Genomic DNA, 16,636 nt, shown 5'->3' with positions numbered 1-16,636 from the left:
CCAACCCCCAACAGCATTCAGGTGTAAATGGACAGTGGGAAATGTCCCAAATTGAAAAGCTTTTACTTTCAAAGCTTTACTACCTCCAAAAATTAGGTCCCTGTGAGACAATATTCGATCGCACAAAAAGAAGTGTCCGGCACATTCTGATTGGACGGGACATTTCTAGGCATTTTGCTACTATGATAAGTGCCTAGAAGTGTCTGGCTCATTCTGATTGGTCGGGACATTTCGAGGCATTTTTGCTACTATGATCAGTGCCTACAAGTGTCCAATGTATTGTATTTTTCCCTAACACAAAGAGTGTGACATTTCTGGGCATTTTCAGCACTCAGGGTGGGGGCTTAAGAGTGGGTCCCCTGGCTTGGCTGGTGCTGGAGCTGGTGGCTCTCTGTGGAGGGGGTACTATAATCTAGAGACGGCTGGGTCCCCGTGCTCGGCTGGTGCTGGATGTTTGGTCTCCCACGTATTGTAAATCCCTAAACACAAGTGCGAGACAATTCAAGGGATGTTGCTATGATGATAAGTTCCTACAAGTGTCCCAAGTATTGCAGATCTCCAACCACAAGAGAGGGACATGTTAAGTCACTTCAACCAGTTAGATGCTTGGAGAGATGATGTGAAGAGTATTCAAAATGTTTTTGCAAACAAAATCAACCAATGCAGTTATTCTCTTCAGTGACCATACTTTCCTCATGATGACAAAGGAACTGCTAGTGGTAAGCTGTCAGAAGTGGGATTTGAACCCACGCCTCCAATGGAGACTGCGACCTGAACGCAGCGCCTTAGACCGCTCGGCCATCCTGACTGGGAAAACCCTAAAAATAAGCCCAAAAAATCGAATCCAGAGCTAGCAAAGACATCAGCAAAAGTGAGTTTTAAAAAGTTGAAGCGATCAAAATGCATTGGGAGCAAATATCTTGCCTACTGAGATGCTGAAAGAGATTTCAAAGTTTTAGCAAGGCTAATGTGGAGTCAATCAGTGTTGTTCAGGTGCTGACCTTGACTAGGTAAAGGTAAGAGTGCTATAAAGGTTGTACATCTTTAACTGTAGGTCCCACCGAGACTTGAACTCGGATCACTGGATTCAGAGTCCAGAGTGCTAGCCATTACACCATGGAACCCTGTTCAGTTGTGGCAATCTTAGACCCGCCAACCCCCAACAGCATTCAGGTGTGAATGGACAGTGGGAAATGTCCCAAATTGAAAAGCTTTTACTTTCAAAGCTTTACTACCTCCAAAAATTAGGTCCCTGTGAGACAATATTCGATCGCACAAAAAGAAGTGTCCGGCACATTCTGATTGGACGGGACATTTCTAGGCATTTTGCTACTATGATAAGTGCCTAGAAGTGTCTGGCTCATTCTGATTGGTCGGGACATTTCGAGGCATTTTTGCTACTATGATCAGTGCCTACAAGTGTCCAATGTATTGTATTTTTCCCTAACACAAAGAGTGTGAAATTTCTGGGCATTTTCAGCACTCAGGGTGGGGGCTTAAGAGTGGGTCCCCTGGCTTGGCTGGTGCTGGAGCTGGTGGGTCTCTGTGGAGGGGGCACTATAATCTAGAGACGGCTGGGTCCCCGTGCTCGGCTGGTGCTGGATGTTTGGTCTCCCACGTATTGTAAATCCCTAAACACAAGTGCGAGACAATTCAAGGGATGTTGCTATGATGATAAGTTCCTACAAGTGTCCCAAGTATTGCAGATCTCCAACCACAAGAGAGGGACATGTTAAGTCACTTCAACCAGTTAGATGCTTGGAGAGATGATGTGAAGAGTATTCAAAATGTTTTTGCAAACAAAATCAACCAATGCAGTTATTCTCTTCAGTGACCATACTTTCCTCATGATGACAAAGGAACTGCTAGTGGTAAGCTGTCAGAAGTGGGATTTGAACCCACGCCTCCAATGGAGACTGCGACCTGAACGCAGCGCCTTAGACCGCTCGGCCATCCTGACTGGGAAATCCCTAAAAATAAGCCCAAAAAATCGAATCCAGAGCTAGCAAAGACATCAGCAAAAGTGAGTTTTAAAAAGTTGAAGCGATCAAAATGCATTGGGAGCAAATATCTTGCCTATTGAGATGCTGAAAGAGATTTCAAAGTTTTAGCAAGGCTAATGTGGAGTCAATCAGTGTTGTTCAGGTGCTGACCTTGACTAGGTAAAGGTAAGAGTGCTATAAAGGTTGTACATCTTTAACTGTAGGTCCCACCGAGACTTGAACTCGGATCACTGGATTCAGAGTCCAGAGTGCTAGCCATTACACCATGGAACCCTGTTCAGTTGTGGCAATCTTAGACCCGCCAACCCCCAATAGCATTCAGGTGTAAATGGACAGTGGGAAATGTCCCAAATTGAAAAGCTTTTACTTTCAAAGCTTTACTACCTCCAAAAATTAGGTCCCTGTGAGACAATATTCGATCGCACAAAAAGAAGTGTCCGGCACATTCTGATTGGACGGGACATTTCTAGGCATTTTGCTACTATGATAAGTGCCTAGAAGTGTCTGGCTCATTCTGATTGGTCGGGACATTTCGAGGCATTTTTGCTACTATGATCAGTGCCTACAAGTGTCCAATGTATTGTATTTTTCCCTAACACAAAGAGTGTGAAATTTCTGGGCATTTTCAGCACTCAGGGTGGGGGCTTAAGAGTGGGTCCCCTGGCTTGGCTGGTGCTGGAGCTGGTGGGTCTCTGTGGAGGGGGCACTATAATCTAGAGACGGCTGGGTCCCCGTGCTCGGCTGGTGCTGGATGTTTGGTCTCCCACGTATTGTAAAACCCTAAACACAAGTGCGAGACAATTCAAGGGATGTTGCTATGATGATAAGTTCCTACAAGTGTCCCAAGTATTGCAGATCTCCAACCACAAGAGAGGGACATGTTAAGTCACTTCAACCAGTTAGATGCTTGGAGAGATGATGTGAAGAGTATTCAAAATGTTTTTGCAAACAAAATCAACCAATGCAGTTATTCTCTTCAGTGACCATACTTTCCCCATGATGACAAAGGAACTGCTAGTGGTAAGCTGTCAGAAGTGGGATTTGAACCCACGCCTCCAATGGAGACTGCGACCTGAACGCAGCGCCTTAGACCGCTCGGCCATCCTGACTGGGAAAACCCTAAAAATAAGCCCAAAAAAACGAATCCAGAGCTAGCAAAGACATCAGCAAAAGTGAGTTTTAAAAAGTTGAAGCGATCAAAATGCATTGGGAGCAAATATCTTGCCTATTGAGATGCTGAAAGAGATTTCAAAGTTTTAGCAAGGCTAATGTGGAGTCAATCAGTGTTGTTCAGGTGCTGACCTTGACTAGGTAAAGGTAAGAGTGCTATAAAGGTTGTACATCTTTAACTGTAGGTCCCACCGAGACTTTAACTCGGATCACTGGATTCAGAGTCCAGAGTGCAAGCCATTACACCATGGAACCCTGTTCAGTTGTGGCAATCTTAGACCCGCCAACCCCCAACAGCATTCAGGTGTCAATGGTCAGTGGGAAATGTCCCAAATTGAAAAGCTTTTACTTTCAAAGCTTTACTACCTCCAAAAATTAGGTCCCTGTGAGACAATATTCGATCGCACAAAAAGAAGTGTCCGCCACATTCTGATTGGACGGGACATTTCTAGGCATTTTGCTACTATGATAAGTGCCTAGAAGTGTCTGGCTTATTCTGATTGGTCGGGACATTTCGAGGCATTTTTGCTACTATGATAAGTGCCTACAAGTGTCCAATGTATTGTATTTTTCCCTAACACAAAGAGTGTGAAATTTCTGGGCATTTTCAGCACTCAGGGTGGGGGCTTAAGAGTGGGTCCCCTGGCTTGGCTGGTGCTGGAGCTGGTGGGTCTCTGTGGAGGGGGCACTATAATCTAGAGACGGCTGGGTCCCCGTGCTCGGCTGGTGCTGGATGTTTGGTCTCCCACGTATTGTAAATCCCTAAACACAAGTGCGAGACAATTCAAGGGATGTTGCTATGATGATAAGTTCCTACAAGTGTCCCAAGTATTGCAGATCTCCAACCACAAGAGAGGGACATGTTAAGTCACTTCAACCAGTTAGATGCTTGGAGAGATGATGTGAAGAGTATTCAAAATGTTTTTGCAAACAAAATCAACCAATGCAGTTATTCTCTTCAGTGACCAAACTTTCCTCATGATGACAAAGGAACTGCTAGTGGTAAGCTGTCAGAAGTGGGATTTGAACCCACGCCTCCAATGGAGACTGCGACCTGAACGCAGCGCCTTAGACCGCTCGGCCATCCTGACTGGGAAAACCCTAAAAATAAGCCCAAAAAAACGAATCCAGAGCTAGCAAAGACATCAGCAAAAGTGAGTTTTAAAAAGTTGAAGCGATCAAAATGCATTGGGAGCAAATATCTTGCCTATTGAGATGCTGAAAGAGATTTCAAAGTTTTAGCAAGGCTAATGTGGAGTCAATCAGTGTTGTTCAGGTGCTGACCTTGACTAGGTAAAGGTAAGAGTGCTATAAAGGTTGTACATCTTTAACTGTAGGTCCCACCGAGACTTGAACTCGGATCACTGGATTCAGAGTCCAGAGTGCTAGCCATTACACCATGGAACCCTGTTCAGTTGTGGCAATCTTAGACCCGCCAACCCCCAACAGCATTCAGGTGTAAATGGACAGTGGGAAATGTCCCAAATTGAAAAGCTTTTACTTTCAAAGCTTTACTACCTCCAAAAATTAGGTCCCTGTGAGACAATATTCGATCGCACAAAAAGAAGTGTCCGGCACATTCTGATTGGACGGGACATTTCTAGGCATTTTGCTACTATGATAAGTGCCTAGAAGTGTCTGGCTCATTCTGATTGGTCGGGACATTTCGAGGCATTTTTGCTACTATGATAAGTGCCTACAAGTGTCCAATGTATTGTATATTTCCCTAACACAAAGAGTGTGACATTTCTGGGCATTTTCAGCACTCAGGGTGGGGGCTTAAGAGTGGGTCCCCTGGCTTGGCTGGTGCTGGAGCTGGTGGGTCTCTGTGGAGGGGGCACTATAATCTAGAGACGGCTGGGTCCCCGTGCTCGGCTGGTGCTGGATGTTTGGTCTCCCACGTATTGTAAATCCCTAAACACAAGTGCGAGACAATTCAAGGGATGTTGCTATGATGATAAGTTCCTACAAGTGTCCCAAGTATTGCAGATCTCCAACCACAAGAGAGGGACATGTTAAGTCACTTCAACCAGTTAGATGCTTGGAGAGATGATGTGAAGAGTATTCAAAATGTTTTTGCAAACAAAATCAACCAATGCAGTTATTCTCTTCAGTGACCATACTTTCCTCATGATGACAAAGGAACTGCTAGTGGTAAGCTGTCAGAAGTGGGATTTGAACCCACGCCTCCAATGGAGACTGCGACCTGAACGCAGCGCCTTAGACCGCTCGGCCATCCTGACTGGGAAAACCCTAAAAATAAGCCCAAAAAATCGAATCCAGAGCTAGCAAAGACATCAGCAAAAGTGAGTTTTAAAAAGTTGAAGCGATCAAAATGCATTGGGAGCAAATATCTTGCCTACTGAGATGCTGAAAGAGATTTCAAAGTTTTAGCAAGGCTAATGTGGAGTCAATCAGTGTTGTTCAGGTGCTGACCTTGACTAGGTAAAGGTAAGAGTGCTATAAAGGTTGTACATCTTTAACTGTAGGTCCCACCGAGACTTGAACTCGGATCACTGGATTCAGAGTCCAGAGTGCTAGCCATTACACCATGGAACCCTGTTCAGTTGTGGCAATCTTAGACCCGCCAACCCCCAACAGCATTCAGGTGTGAATGGACAGTGGGAAATGTCCCAAATTGAAAAGCTTTTACTTTCAAAGCTTTACTACCTCCAAAAATTAGGTCCCTGTGAGACAATATTCGATCGCACAAAAAGAAGTGTCCGGCACATTCTGATTGGACGGGACATTTCTAGGCATTTTGCTACTATGATAAGTGCCTAGAAGTGTCTGGCTCATTCTGATTGGTCGGGACATTTCGAGGCATTTTTGCTACTATGATCAGTGCCTACAAGTGTCCAATGTATTGTATTTTTCCCTAACACAAAGAGTGTGAAATTTCTGGGCATTTTCAGCACTCAGGGTGGGGGCTTAAGAGTGGGTCCCCTGGCTTGGCTGGTGCTGGAGCTGGTGGGTCTCTGTGGAGGGGGCACTATAATCTAGAGACGGCTGGGTCCCCGTGCTCGGCTGGTGCTGGATGTTTGGTCTCCCACGTATTGTAAATCCCTAAACACAAGTGCGAGACAATTCAAGGGATGTTGCTATGATGATAAGTTCCTACAAGTGTCCCAAGTATTGCAGATCTCCAACCACAAGAGAGGGACATGTTAAGTCACTTCAACCAGTTAGATGCTTGGAGAGATGATGTGAAGAGTATTCAAAATGTTTTTGCAAACAAAATCAACCAATGCAGTTATTCTCTTCAGTGACCATACTTTCCTCATGATGACAAAGGAACTGCTAGTGGTAAGCTGTCAGAAGTGGGATTTGAACCCACGCCTCCAATGGAGACTGCGACCTGAACGCAGCGCCTTAGACCGCTCGGCCATCCTGACTGGGAAAACCCTAAAAATAAGCCCAAAAAATCGAATCCAGAGCTAGCAAAGACATCAGCAAAAGTGAGTTTTAAAAAGTTGAAGCGATCAAAATGCATTGGGAGCAAATATCTTGCCTACTGAGATGCTGAAAGAGATTTCAAAGTTTTAGCAAGGCTAATGTGGAGTCAATCAGTGTTGTTCAGGTGCTGACCTTGACTAGGTAAAGGTAAGAGTGCTATAAAGGTTGTACATCTTTAACTGTAGGTCCCACCGAGACTTGAACTCGGATCACTGGATTCAATGTCCAGAGTGCTAGCCATTACACCATGGAACCCTGTTCAGTTGTGGCAATCTTAGACCCGCCAACCCCCAACAGCATTCAGGTGTAAATGGACAGTGGGAAATGTCCCAAATTGAAAAGCTTTTACTTTCAAAGCTTTACTACCTCCAAAAATTAGGTCCCTGTGAGACAATATTCGATCGCACAAAAAGAAGTGTCCGGCACATTCTGATTGGACGGGACATTTCTAGGCATTTTGCTACTATGATAAGTGCCTAGAAGTGTCTGGCTCATTCTGATTGGTCGGGACATTTCGAGGCATTTTTGCTACTATGATCAGTGCCTACAAGTGTCCAATGTATTGTATTTTTCCCTAACACAAAGAGTGTGAAATTTCTGGGCATTTTCAGCACTCAGGGTGGGGGCTTAAGAGTGGGTCCCCTGGCTTGGCTGGTGCTGGAGCTGGTGGGTCTCTGTGGAGGGGGCACTATAATCTAGAGATGGCTGGGTCCCCGTGCTCGGCTGGTGCTGGATGTTTGGTCTCCCACGTATTGTAAATCCCTAAACACAAGTGCGAGACAATTCAAGGGATGTTGCTATGATGATAAGTTCCTACAAGTGTCCCAAGTATTGCAGATCTCCAACCACAAGAGAGGGACATGTTAAGTCACTTCAACCAGTTAGATGCTTGGAGAGATGATGTGAAGAGTATTCAAAATGTTTTTGCAAACAAAATCAACCAATGCAGTTATTCTCTTCAGTGACCAAACTTTCCTCATGATGACAAAGGAACTGCTAGTGGTAAGCTGTCAGAAGTGGGATTTGAACCCACGCCTCCAATGGAGACTGCGACCTGAACGCAGCGCCTTAGACCGCTCGGCCATCCTGACTGGGAAAACCCTAAAAATAAGCCCAAAAAATGGAATCCAGAGATAGCAAAGACATCAGCAAAAGTGAGTTTTAAAAAGTTGAAGCGATCAAAATGCATTGGGAGCAAATATCTTGCCTATTGAGATGCTGAAAGAGATTTCAAAGTTTTAGCAAGGCTAATGTGGAGTCAATCAGTGTTGTTCAGGTGCTGACCTTGACTAGGTAAAGGTAAGAGTGCTATAAAGGTTGTACATCTTTAACTGTAGGTCCCACCGAGACTTGAACTCTGATCACTGGATTCAGAGTCCAGAGTGCTAGCCATTACACCATGGAACCCTGTTCAGTTGTGGCAATCTTAGACCCGCCAACCCCCAACAGCATTCAGGTGTAAATGGACAGTGGGAAATGTCCCAAATTGAAAAGCTTTTACTTTCGAAGCTTTACTACCTCCAAAAATTAGGTCCCTGTGAGACAATATTCGATCGCACAAAAAGAAGTGTCCGGCACATTCTGATTGGACGGGACATTTCTAGGCATTTTGCTACTATGATAAGTGCCTAGAAGTGTCTGGCTCATTCTGATTGGTCGGGACATTTCGAGGCATTTTTGCTACTATGATAAGTGCCTACAAGTGTCCAATATATTGTATTTTTCCCTAACACAAAGAGAGTGACATTTCTGGGCATTTTCAGCACTCAGGGTGGGGGCTTAAGAGTGGGTCCCCTGGCTTGGCTGGTGCTGGAGCTGGTGGGTCTCTGTGGAGGGGGCACTATAATCTAGAGACGGCTGGGTCCCCGTGCTCGGCTGGTGCTGGATGTTTGGTCTCCCACGTATTGTAAATCCCTAAACACAAGTGCGAGACAATTCAAGGGATGTTGCTATGATGATAAGTTCCTACAAGTGTCCCAAGTATTGCAGATCTCCAACCACAAGAGAGGGACATGTTAAGTCACTTCAACCAGTTAGATGCTTGGAGAGATGATGTGAAGAGTATTCAAAATGTTTTTGCAAACAAAATCAACCAATGCAGTTATTCTCTTCAGTGACCATACTTTCCTCATGATGACAAACGAACTGCAAGTGGTAAGCTGTCAGAAGTGGGATTTGAACCCACGCCTCCAATGGAGACTGCGACCTGAACGCAGCGCCTTAGACAGCTCGGCCATCCTGACTGGGAAAACCCTAAAAATAAGCCCAAAAAATCGAATCCAGAGCTAGCAAAGACATCAGCAAAAGTGAGTTTTAAAAAGTTGAAGCGATCAAAATGCATTGGGAGCAAATATCCTGCCTACTGAGATGCTGAAAGAGATTTCAAAGTTTTAGCAAGGCTAATGTGGAGTCAATCAGTGTTGTTCAGGTGCTGACCTTGACTAGGTAAAGGTAAGAGTGCTATAAAGGTTGTACATCTTTAACTGTAGGTCCCACCGAGACTTGAACTCGGATCACTGGATTCAGAGTCCAGAGTGCTAGCCATTACACCATGGAACCCTGTTCAGTTGTGGCAATCTTAGACCCGCCAACCCCCAACAGCATTCAGGTGTAAATGGACAGTGGGAAATGTCCCAAATTGAAAAGCTTTTACTTTCAAAGCTTTACTACCTCCAAAAATTAGGTCCCTGTGAGACAATATTCGATCGCACAAAAAGAAGTGTCCGGCACATTCTGATTGGACGGGACATTTCTAGGCATTTTGCTACTATGATAAGTGCCTAGAAGTGTCTGGCTCATTCTGATTGGTCGGGACATTTCGAGGCATTTTTGCTACTATGATCAGTGCCTACAAGTGTCCAATGTATTGTATTTTTCCCTAACACAAAGAGTGTGAAATTTCTGGGCATTTTCAGCACTCAGGGTGGGGGCTTAAGAGTGGGTCCCCTGGCTTGGCTGGTGCTGGAGCTGGTGGGTCTCTGTGGAGGGGGCACTATAATCTAGAGACGGCTGGGTCCCCGTCCTCGGCTGGTGCTGGATGTTTGGTCTCCCACGTATTGTAAATCCCTAAACACAAGTGCGAGACAATTCAAGGGATGTTGCTATGATGATAAGTTCCTACAAGTGTCCCAAGTATTGCAGATCTCCAACCACAAGAGAGGGACATGTTAAGTCACTTCAACCAGTTAGATGCTTGGAGAGATGATGTGAAGAGTATTCAAAATGTCTTTGCAAACAAAATCAACCAATGCAGTTATTCTCTTCAGTGACCATACTTTCCTCATGATGACAAAGGAACTGCTAGTGGTAAGCTGTGAGAAGTGGGATTTGAACCCACGCCTCCAATGGAGACTGCGACCTGAACGCAGCGCCTTAGACCGCTCGGCCATCCTGACTGGGAAAACCCTAAAAATAAGCCCAAAAAATCGAATCCAGAGCTAGCAAAGACATCAGCAAAAGTGAGTTTTAAAAAGTTGAAGCGATCAAAATGCATTGGGAGCAAATATCTTGCCTATTGAGATGCTGAAAGAGATTTCAAAGTTTTAGCAAGACTAATGTGGAGTCAATCAGTGTTGTTCAGGTGCTGACCTTGACTAGGTAAAGGTAAGAGTGCTATAAAGGTTGTACATCTTTAACTGTAGGTCCCACCGAGACTTGAACTCGGATCACTGGATTCAGAGTCCAGAGTGCTAGCCATTACACCATGGAACCCTGTTCAGTTGTGGCAATCTTAGACCCGCCAACCCCCAACAGCATTCAGGTGTAAATGGACAGTGGGAAATGTCCCAAATTGAAAAGCTTTTACTTTCAAAGCTTTACTACCTCCAAAAATTAGGTCCCTGTGAGACAATATTCGATCGCACAAAAAGAAGTGTCCGGCACATTCTGATTGGACGGGACATTTCTAGGCATTTTGCTACTATGATAAGTGCCTAGAAGTGTCTGGCTCATTCTGATTGGTCGGGACATTTCGAGGCATTTTTGCTACTATGATAAGTGCCTACAAGTGTCCAATGTATTGTATATTTCCCTAACACAAAGAGTGTGACATTTCTGGGCATTTTCAGCACTCAGGGTGGGGGCTTAAGAGTGGGTCCCCTGGCTTGGCTGGTGCTGGAGCTGGTGGGTCTCTGTGGAGGGGGCACTATAATCTAGAGACGGCTGGGTCCCCGTGCTCGGCTGGTGCTGGATGTTTGGTCTCCCACGTATTGTAAATCCCTAAACACAAGTGCGAGACAATTCAAGGGATGTTGCTATGATGATAAGTTCCTACAAGTGTCCCAAGTATTGCAGATCTCCAACCACAAGAGAGGGACATGTTAAGTCACTTCAACCAGTTAGATGCTTGGAGAGATGATGTGAAGAGTATTCAAAATGTTTTTGCAAACAAAATCAACCAATGCAGTTATTCTCTTCAGTGACCATACTTTCCTCATGATGACAAAGGAACTGCTAGTGGTAAGCTGTGAGAAGTGGGATTTGAACCCACGCCTCCAATGGAGACTGCGACCTGAACGCAGCGCCTTAGACCGCTCGGCCATCCTGACTGGGAAAACCCTAAAAATAAGCCCAAAAAATCGAATCCAGAGCTAGCAAAGACATCAGCAAAAGTGAGTTTTAAAAAGTTGAAGCGATCAAAATGCATTGGGAGCAAATATCTTGCCTATTGAGATGCTGAAAGAGATTTCAAAGTTTTAGCAATGCTAATGTGGAGTCAATCAGTGTTGTTCAGGTGCTGACCTTGACTAGGTAAAGGTAAGAGTGCTATAAAGGTGGTACATCTTTAACTAGTGATAAGCTGTCAGAGGTTGGATTTGAACCCATGCCTCCAATGGAGACTCAATCAATCAATCAATCAAATTTATTTGTATAGCCCACAAATAACAATTCGTCTCATAGAGCTTTAACATGGTGTGACATCCTCTGTCCTTAACCCTCAACAAGAGTTAGGAAAAACTACTAAAAACCCTTTTAACAGGTAAAAATATGTAGAAACTTTAGAGAGAGCCACATGTGAGGGATGCCTCTCCCAGGACGAACAGAAGTGCAATAGATTTCAAGTGTAGGAAAACATCATCGGGATTAAAGTTTTTAGCAGCATCGACGAGGGTAAACATTTTTGAAGGATAACTTCAATACTATATGTCAAGTAGTCCTGCTGCAATCATAGTCTCTGTTCAGCAGCCAGCAAGATCACGATCCAGCATCAGGATGGGATCCACTATAGTCCACAGTCATGGTCCTGCATCTGCGGGGGATAAGGCACAGAAACTCCGGGAAAGGGGTCAAGTTAGTAACAAGTACTGATGAGATAAGAATTACTATGATGTGATAAGTATGGAGAAGAGCAAGGAGAAGCAGGAAAGAGAAGCTCCGTGTGTCATAAATTCCCTGTGCGTATTAGCGTCATCTGCCGCACTAATTAGCTCTAACTATAAGCTTTATCAAAAAGGAAGGTTTTGAGTCTACTCTTAAATGAACAGAGCGTGTCTGCTTCCCGAACTGAAAGTGAGAGATTATTCCACAGGAGTGGGGCTTGATGGCTAAAAAATCTGACTCCTACTCTACTTTTAGAGACTTTAGGGACGACAAGTACACCTGAGTTCTGGGATCGGAGTGCTCTAGTAGGTTGATATGGTATTAACATCTCTTTAAGGTAAAAAGGTGCCATATCATTAAGGGCCTTGAAGGTGAGGAGGAGAACTTTAAATTCTATTCTTGATTTAACAGGAAGCCAGTGTAGCGATGCTAATACTGGAGAAATGTGCTCTCTTTTCTTAGTTCTCGTCAGGACACGTGCTGCGGCATTTTGGACAAGCTGCAGAGTCTTTAACGACTTACTGCTGGAGCCTGATAATAGTGAATTACAGTAGTCCAGTCTCGATGTAACAAAGGCGTGGACTAGTTTTTCTGCATCTTTTCTAAATTATGGTCTGATAGTATTGGATTGCGCGGAAGTACTGTTAAATGTTCAATTTTGACACCGTATGATAATACAAGGTCAAGTGTGTGGTTACAACAATGAGTAGGTTGATGTACACACTGACTGAAACCAATTGAGTCTAGTATTGAAATACTAGACTCAATTGCACCAGAAGCTCAATTGCACCAGAAGCTGCTCGCTTCTGGTGGATGTGTTTGTTTACGCCGGGGAGCTCCGCCGGCCGGAGCTCCGACCGGACCTCCGCTCCGCGCTCCGCCTCGCACTAGCTGCCTCCACTAGCTGCCTCCACTTGCTGCCTCGCACCACCGTAGCCCACAGCCATCGCGTAGCCCGGAGCCCGGCGCCACCACCGGAGCCCGGCAGCCACCACCGGATCCCGGGAGACGCAAGCCGGCAGCGCGAACCCGGAGCCGGGAGACACCGCGAGCTGTTGGTGTTTTTTCCAGGTAGGAGCTGCGGAGCTTCGGAGCTGTGTTGATGCTGTGGACTATGTGCCTCTGCTACCTCAGCTGGCTGTGACTTGTTGGTGTCAGTGTGTGTTTACGGGTAGCAGCAGCAGCTAACGCTGGCTTCTGTGTGTGTGTTTTGCCCCGGTAGAAGCAGCATGAATAAATAGAAAGAGCTTTTTGTCGGGAGCGTTAGCTTGCTGCTAGCGTTAGCCCCGGCACCTCCGTGCACCTCTGGGGACGTCCCGGTGTTGGGGACCGTGTCTCTGCCGCTGTGGCCACTTAGATGCTTTACGTGTATCAGCAGGGAGCTAACAGTAGCTAGCTGCTAGTTTGTGTTTAGAGCTCCAGCACTTTCTGGAATGGTTGCTTGTGAACGTATTTACAGCAGTATTGCATGTGGCCCCCCACCCGGGAAGCAGGGGAGAGATCCCATTTGGGGTCCTGAGTGGAGGACGATGCTCTCGGAGTCTAGCTTGTGTGTGTGTGTGTGTGGCGTCCCGGGCATGCCGCACGTTTACATAGAAAACAGTGCACTCGGAGGCTTACCCGACTCGTAGCTTCTGTGTGTGTCTGTCTTTGTTAGAAACTAGCACCGGAACGTGTTCAAGGACCACCCCGGTCTCCGGTTGCATTGTACCGGTGCCGGGGGCTCGCTCAGCGCCCGGGTGGCGAAGAGGAGGAGGGGGGGGAGAGACCTGCGCATTATAACTTTTGTGGCTCTTACAGATTTGCTCCACGCACCCCGAGCTGCACGACCCGGTGCCGGTCACCAGCAGCTCGTTGCCGCCTCCGTCGCTCGCTTTAAAATAGACTCATACCGGGGTTTTAAGTGCATTTCGCCGCAAAAGTTGCAGCAGTGTTAGCTTCCAAAGCTAGCCCCAACATCCCTTTGCCTGTGTGTGTGCGTGTGTGTGTCTGTGTCTATCTGTGTGTGTGTCTGTGTGTGTGCGTGTGTGTGTGTATATATGCCCTGTATGAATAAATATACACATACAATTAAATACTGTATACACACATATCTAATGCATGTATTTAAATAAATGTACATCCTTATCAGAAGGTGTTGTAGTTGAAGAAACACAACAAACAAATACAGAAATATATGTGTAGGACAGTGACTTAAAATTATTTTAACAACCTTAAATATGCTAAGGAGAGATTTAAGACGTGAAAGTGGATGTGTGATTGACAGGGGGGGCGGGGTGGTGAGAGGGGGGGCGGGGCGAGGAGAGGGGGGGGGCGGGGGGACTCAAAACAGGTCAATCTGAAGAGGGCTGTTTTAGACAGGGTAAGAAGGCTGCTGTTTTAAATGATCCTTGTGGTATTTTGACCAAAAAATGTTACAGAAATTTCATTAAGACCCCAAGGAACCATATCAACTTGTGGTAAAATGGGCATAATAGGTCTCCTTTAAAGTCACCAACAATAATAATTTTATCGGTCTTTAGGACTAGGTTTGATAAAAACTCAGGGAATTTTGTTAGAAATTCAGTATAAGCCCCAGGAGCACGATAAACTACAGCAAATATGATTGGCTGTTGGTGTTTCCTGGATTGACGTGGAAGATTAAGAACAAGACATTCAAATGAGTTGTAGCTGAGTTTAGGTTTAGGATTAATTGATAGACTGGAGTTAAAAATAGCAGCAACTCCACCTACTGGTCCGAGTTCTCTGGGAACGTGTGAATTTAAATGACTGGGGGGCAGGGGTTAATTTGTGCCGGATCATGCCGGAACAGGATCCGGCACCTCTTGGTTTTGGCCTGCCCGTGTTCCGGGACTTATTTGTGCTGATCCGGTACCTCTCGTATAGAAAAAAATATGAATACAGAGCTGACAACTGTCACGCTTTCGGCGTGTGACACACAAAAAAAAAGTGATTTCTTACAAGTTGCCAATTCGTCGATCGCGAATGCTGTGTGGGCCGGCGCCGCCACGCCCCCCCCCCCCCCCCCTCTGACAAGAGGTCCGCCGCGGACGAGGTTCGCTACATCATCCAGGGCAGGGGGTGGCGGCTAAAGACACACCGCCGCTGATGTGACGTTTTGTAAGAAATCTCTCATTTGATTTTTGTGTTTGCAACTTGTGCAACAAGTTAATTGAGGAGCTGAAGGTGCTTTACGCACAGTACTGGCCCGAGGGCGCAGGTGCGCTGTATGGAGAGACTGAGGTTGAGTCGCTGTGCCAGCGCTTTAACATTGCCAACCCGCGCGCAGTCATACGGGCCTACAGAAAACACAGAGACTCGGAGGAAAAGACATCCCCGATGAACTGATGGAGTTACTTGTTGCTGTCAACAGCATTCCTATTGCGAGTGCTGAATGTGAGCACGGATTTTCGCAAATTAACTTAATTTGCACTCCCAACCGTACCTCTCTGCTCACATCCACCATATCATCTTTACTCTTCCTAAATCTTGTTGGACCCCCCCTGGCTAAATTCAATCCAGTCCCGTACGTGAGGTCGTGGGTGACCAAAGGACACAGAACTGCCACAGACACACGCACTAAAACCCGAAACAGGGAGGAGGAGCAGAATCCGGACATGGTCGTGATGTGGGGTGTTTTGGACTAAATATGATGAGCATACTGTCTATTAATAGGCCGCCGTGCCAATCTTTGAATAATAATAATGGAAGATTTATGTGATTTATTGTAAGCTTTGAACTTTTATTTTTTATGTTGTACAAGTTAGATCTATGTTGAGAAATGAATTGCTGACTGTAAGTCCCACCTGTGTTGATGTGGGCATTTGCCTGTGCTGTATAGCCTAAAATAATTGTAAATTATTGTCATAAAATGTATACCATGGATATTAATTGAAATTAAGGCTTGTAAGTCCCACAGCATTGTCAGTGGGCATTTGCATGTTTTTTTCAGCACCGTTTTCTGTATGCGTTCCGGGACCTGTGCCCATCTCGTCACCCCTGCGCTGTTATATGTACTTTGCGATCCGGCACCTTGTGATTTACAAATTAAGCACTGCTGGGGGGAGTAGATTCATTTAGCTTGACATATTCATCAGGATGCAGCCACGTCTCAGTAAGGGACAATAAATCTATATTGTAGTCTGAGACTAGTTCATTAACTAAAATAGCCTTTGAGGACAGTGATCTAATGTTTAAAACACCACATATGAAAGTCTTAGTTTCCTGTGTTGTTCCAGAGGTTGTGTTAATTTGTATAAGATTATTGTGTGGAGTTCTCGCTCTGTTATTGTTTAATTTAAATAATTTAATCAGATGGTAGACAGAGACAGTCTCTATGCGGTTGGATGACTGACCCAGAGGGAGCGCAGAGAAGTGTTTAGCACTGCAGCTCTGCTTCCTGGTCCCAACTCTGGGTTGTCATGTAATAGACTGGGTAATATTCCTAGATAAGAGAGCTGCTCCATCCCAAGTGGGATGAACGCCGTCTCTCCTAACAAGACCAGGTTTCCTCCAAAAAGTTTGCCAATTATCTACAAAGCCCACACCATTTACAGGACACCACCTCGACAGCCAGCGGTTAAAAGACAACATGCGACTAAACATGTCATCACCTGTTGTGTTAGGGAGAGGGCCAGAGAAAACTACTCTGTCCGACATCGTTTTTGCAAAAGCACACACTGACTCAA

General features: G+C 45.5%; 19 non-coding genes across 19 annotated transcripts; all 19 read right to left on the bottom strand.

Moving 5' to 3' along the window:
- Positions 1-725: 725 nt before the first annotated feature.
- On the bottom strand, positions 726-808 carry trnal-cag (transfer RNA leucine (anticodon CAG)). The gene has a single exon. It is a non-coding gene; the product is annotated as a tRNA-Leu (tRNA).
- Positions 809-1,052: 244 nt separating this feature from the next.
- On the bottom strand, positions 1,053-1,124 carry trnaq-cug (transfer RNA glutamine (anticodon CUG)). The gene has a single exon. It is a non-coding gene; the product is annotated as a tRNA-Gln (tRNA).
- Positions 1,125-1,877: 753 nt separating this feature from the next.
- Positions 1,878-1,960, bottom strand: trnal-cag (transfer RNA leucine (anticodon CAG)). The gene has a single exon. It is a non-coding gene; the product is annotated as a tRNA-Leu (tRNA).
- A 244-nt stretch (positions 1,961-2,204) lies between these two features.
- On the bottom strand, positions 2,205-2,276 carry trnaq-cug (transfer RNA glutamine (anticodon CUG)). Its single transcript has one exon. It is a non-coding gene; the product is annotated as a tRNA-Gln (tRNA).
- A 753-nt stretch (positions 2,277-3,029) lies between these two features.
- Positions 3,030-3,112, bottom strand: trnal-cag (transfer RNA leucine (anticodon CAG)). The gene has a single exon. It is a non-coding gene; the product is annotated as a tRNA-Leu (tRNA).
- Positions 3,113-3,356: 244 nt separating this feature from the next.
- Positions 3,357-3,428, bottom strand: trnaq-cug (transfer RNA glutamine (anticodon CUG)). Its single transcript has one exon. It is a non-coding gene; the product is annotated as a tRNA-Gln (tRNA).
- Positions 3,429-4,181: 753 nt separating this feature from the next.
- Positions 4,182-4,264, bottom strand: trnal-cag (transfer RNA leucine (anticodon CAG)). The gene has a single exon. It is a non-coding gene; the product is annotated as a tRNA-Leu (tRNA).
- Positions 4,265-4,508: 244 nt separating this feature from the next.
- Positions 4,509-4,580, bottom strand: trnaq-cug (transfer RNA glutamine (anticodon CUG)). Its single transcript has one exon. It is a non-coding gene; the product is annotated as a tRNA-Gln (tRNA).
- A 753-nt stretch (positions 4,581-5,333) lies between these two features.
- trnal-cag (transfer RNA leucine (anticodon CAG)) lies at positions 5,334-5,416 on the bottom strand. The gene has a single exon. It is a non-coding gene; the product is annotated as a tRNA-Leu (tRNA).
- A 244-nt stretch (positions 5,417-5,660) lies between these two features.
- trnaq-cug (transfer RNA glutamine (anticodon CUG)) lies at positions 5,661-5,732 on the bottom strand. Its single transcript has one exon. It is a non-coding gene; the product is annotated as a tRNA-Gln (tRNA).
- Positions 5,733-6,485: 753 nt separating this feature from the next.
- On the bottom strand, positions 6,486-6,568 carry trnal-cag (transfer RNA leucine (anticodon CAG)). Its single transcript has one exon. It is a non-coding gene; the product is annotated as a tRNA-Leu (tRNA).
- Positions 6,569-6,812: 244 nt separating this feature from the next.
- On the bottom strand, positions 6,813-6,884 carry trnaq-uug (transfer RNA glutamine (anticodon UUG)). The gene has a single exon. It is a non-coding gene; the product is annotated as a tRNA-Gln (tRNA).
- Positions 6,885-7,637: 753 nt separating this feature from the next.
- Positions 7,638-7,720, bottom strand: trnal-cag (transfer RNA leucine (anticodon CAG)). The gene has a single exon. It is a non-coding gene; the product is annotated as a tRNA-Leu (tRNA).
- Positions 7,721-7,964: 244 nt separating this feature from the next.
- Positions 7,965-8,036, bottom strand: trnaq-cug (transfer RNA glutamine (anticodon CUG)). Its single transcript has one exon. It is a non-coding gene; the product is annotated as a tRNA-Gln (tRNA).
- A 753-nt stretch (positions 8,037-8,789) lies between these two features.
- Positions 8,790-8,872, bottom strand: trnal-cag (transfer RNA leucine (anticodon CAG)). Its single transcript has one exon. It is a non-coding gene; the product is annotated as a tRNA-Leu (tRNA).
- A 244-nt stretch (positions 8,873-9,116) lies between these two features.
- On the bottom strand, positions 9,117-9,188 carry trnaq-cug (transfer RNA glutamine (anticodon CUG)). Its single transcript has one exon. It is a non-coding gene; the product is annotated as a tRNA-Gln (tRNA).
- A 753-nt stretch (positions 9,189-9,941) lies between these two features.
- On the bottom strand, positions 9,942-10,024 carry trnal-cag (transfer RNA leucine (anticodon CAG)). The gene has a single exon. It is a non-coding gene; the product is annotated as a tRNA-Leu (tRNA).
- Positions 10,025-10,268: 244 nt separating this feature from the next.
- On the bottom strand, positions 10,269-10,340 carry trnaq-cug (transfer RNA glutamine (anticodon CUG)). The gene has a single exon. It is a non-coding gene; the product is annotated as a tRNA-Gln (tRNA).
- A 753-nt stretch (positions 10,341-11,093) lies between these two features.
- On the bottom strand, positions 11,094-11,176 carry trnal-cag (transfer RNA leucine (anticodon CAG)). The gene has a single exon. It is a non-coding gene; the product is annotated as a tRNA-Leu (tRNA).
- Between the last annotated feature and the right edge of the window lie 5,460 nt (positions 11,177-16,636).

This window comes from Limanda limanda, chromosome 21 (assembly GCF_963576545.1).
Source record: "Limanda limanda chromosome 21, fLimLim1.1, whole genome shotgun sequence".
Lineage (NCBI taxonomy): Eukaryota > Metazoa > Chordata > Actinopteri > Pleuronectiformes > Pleuronectidae > Limanda > Limanda limanda.
Note: the sequence above shows the minus strand (reverse complement) of the source record. Positions and strands in the feature narration are given on the sequence as shown.